Source organism: Rhinolophus sinicus, chromosome 7 (genome assembly GCF_057876585.1).
Source record: "Rhinolophus sinicus isolate RSI-liver-muscle chromosome 7, RSI-T2T, whole genome shotgun sequence".
NCBI lineage: Eukaryota > Metazoa > Chordata > Mammalia > Chiroptera > Rhinolophidae > Rhinolophus > Rhinolophus sinicus.
In genome coordinates this window covers 17,298,943-17,302,215 of record NC_142507.1, presented here as the reverse complement: position 1 = coordinate 17,302,215, position 3,273 = coordinate 17,298,943, and the positions used below count along the sequence as shown (strand labels likewise).

The following is a 3,273-nucleotide window of genomic DNA, read 5'->3' as shown; positions in this document are numbered from 1 at the left end:
CCTCATGATGCCATGTCTTCCTGGCAGGAGGCAGAGTTCTGATTCTTTTCTTTTCTTCTTTTTTTTTTTTAGGACATCTTAAGTTTTTAATCCTTTTATAGGTTACCTAAACCACTTTTGATTAAGAAAACTGTAGAAAGTTAGTAACTGCCACAAGCAAATGCCAGGTGGTGGCACGTGTCAATTTTCCAGAGTCCTGCTTTGCGGGGTGTGTGCACTGCTCTGGATCTCTGCTCATACTTGCTGGAATCAATCGCGGCAGATTTTAGTCCACAGGTCGCTTTTCCCCATATTGCTCTGTAAACTCTTCAGCATTCTTACAGAATTTTTTACGGTCCTTAGAGTATTCTTCAGCTAGGTCAGCCCGAAGGGGGTGCTCGGGCTGGGGGTCGTTCACCAGTGCTATGAGGGACTGGATTACTTGGTCAGTTTTGGTTGCTGGCTTTCAGTTTTCAGCACTAATTACAGGCAGACAGACTTGCCCCTTTTTATCAATGTTGGGGTGATAGATCTTTGTTTTAAATATGATCTTCGGTGGTTTGAATGGGTACTCTGCTGGAAAGTTGATTTCAATTCTGAAGGCCCCCTTATCATATGGAGGGTTATCAGGAACAACAAGCCCTTGCCAAGTCAACAAATTAGCTTCATCAACCTGGATGTTACAGAAGTTTTTCATTCCACATTTGCGGATTTCTTCATGCTCCTTCATCAGCCTCCTGCTGGCCGCCATCTTGGATCTGGGGCTGCTGCTTTCCCAGTGGGCATCCCAGAGTTCTGATTCTTGAAGCAAAGCCCTGGATCCAATGCATGTCTGAGTTATGGGGCAGTCACATCATACCAGCCACATTTCTAGCAGCCTTCACTTGGGTCCACTTATGTGATGTTTACATGAGCTAGGAGGAAAACGTTGAGACATCTAAAAAGGACGTTCCTCTCTAAGATCCAAGAAACTCTCTTGACAAGAATCCACACTGTGGTAAGGGGCTTCAGAGGGGAGAAAGGGGAGTGAGGGTAAAAGAGAAGGTAAGCCAGACACAGGAGTAAAGGGGGTGTGGCAGTGATAGATGAGGTTCTCATAGACTGTTTGCTAACCCAGGACAGAGACTCCCGTGTAGCCTGTTTCTGCTTTTGTTTGTTGGGTGAGTAAGTGAGGTATTCCAAGTGTCCATATTAATAGACTGTCTTTACTCTAATGTAAAGTCTTGCTTCTGTTGTTATAGATTAACTGACCATATAGGCATGGATTTATTTCTGGGCTCTCTATTCTGTTCCATTTATCTATGTGTCTGTTTTTATGCCAATACCGTGCTGCTTTGATTACTATAGTATTGTAGTATGATTTGATGTCAGGTAGCGTGATACCTCCCACTTTGTTCTTTTTTTAATTAAAGTTTATTGGATGACAATTGTTAGTAAAGTTACATAGGTTTCAAGTGTACAATTCTGTAATACATCATTTATATATCATGTGTGTTCACCACCCAGAGTCAGTTCTCCTTCCATCAACATATATTTGATCCCTTTTACCCTCATATACCACCCTCCTGCTATTTATCCTCTGGTAACCACTAAACTATTGTCTGTGTCTATGCGTTTTTGTTTCTTTGTTTTTGTCTTGTTCCTTTGTTGTTTTCAGTTTTATATACCACATATCAGTGAAATCATATGGCTCTCTACTTTTTCTGTCTGACCCATTTCACTTAGCATAATAATCTCAAGATCCATCCATGTTGTTGCAAATGGCACTATTTCATCTTTCCTTATGGCAGAATAGTATTCCATTGTGTGTATAATCACATCTTCCTCATCCAGTCATCTATTGAAAGACACTTGGGTTGTCTCCATGTCTTGGCCACCATAAATAAAGCTGCAATGAACATTGGAGCACATATATCTTTATGGATAAATGTTTTCAGATTTTTTGGGTAGATACTCAGGAGAGGGACTGCTGGGTCATATGGTACTTCTATTCGTAATTTTTTGAGAAACCTCCACACTGCCTTCCATAGCGGCTGCACCAGTCTGCACTCCCACCAACAGTGTATGAGGGTTCCTTTTTCTCCACAGCCTTTCCAACACTTGTTATTATTTGTCTTGTTGATGATTTGTTCTGCTTTCTGAAGATTGCTGTGGCTATTCGGGGTCTTTTATAGTTCCATATGAATTTTAGGATTATTTGTTCTAGTTCTGTGAAAAATGTCATTGTAATTTGATAGGGATTGCACTGAATCAATATATTGCCTTAGCTAGTATGGACATTTTAACTGTATTAATTCTTCCTATCCATTGGCATGGTATATGTTTTTATTTATTTGTATCTTCTTTAATTTCTCTCTTCAATGTCTTATAATTTTCTGAGCACAGGTCTTTTACTTCCTTCGTTAAATTTATTCCTATGTATTTTATTGTTTTTGAAGCAATTGTGAATGGGACCATTTAGAATAAGAATCCAGGGTTAAAATGAAGTCTCATTTTTAATGCCCACATTTTTACAGACTAGTTTCCTGTATTTGAGAGATTTATCTAGATTTAGTAGAATAGAAATTCTACTAAATGAATGCTGGTTAGATCTGCAGGTACCATGTTCCCCCGAAAATAAGACCTAGCCGGACCATCAGCTCTAATGTTTCTTTTGGATCAAAAATAAATATAAGACCAGGTATTATATTATATTATATTATATTATATTATATTATATTATACCCTGTGTTATGTTATGTTATGTTATATTATATTATTATTATATTATATAGACCTCGTCTTACATTATATTAAAATAAGACTGGGTCTTACATTAATTTTTGTTCCAAAAGATGCACTAGAGCTGAGGGTCCAGCTAGGTCTTATTTTTGGGGAAACAGGGTAGTGGGTTGATTTCTGGAGGCCACTGTGATATAATGCATAGTCACTTCAATATGTGAATATTCATAAATCTAGAAATCTTAGTGAGAGCCTTCCCACAACCCAATATCAATCTTTTGATATCCTTTGCCCAGGACTTTTTGACCCAACATCAAAAACATAGCAGTTACCATGGCAACTTTCAGACAATATCTTTTTATCGCCCCTGAGGATAAGTGAGACCGCTTGAGCAAAGGGTAAAAGCATTAATTATATTATATATTGATAGGTTACATTAAGATAAACCACATTTAATCATCTCTTCAGCTCTGTTTAATGTTTGGGATTTACTTCATGTTTAGTCTTGGTTTCCTAGAATCTTTGGAAAGTAAAATGATATATAAGAACTATATAACCATAAAAAGCTTTAAC

General features: G+C 37.9%; 1 pseudogene; it reads right to left on the bottom strand.

Moving 5' to 3' along the window:
* Positions 1–201: 201 nt before the first annotated feature.
* On the bottom strand, positions 202–735 carry LOC109458621 (ubiquitin-conjugating enzyme E2 L3 pseudogene; annotated as a pseudogene).
* Positions 736–3,273: the final 2,538 nt, after the last annotated feature.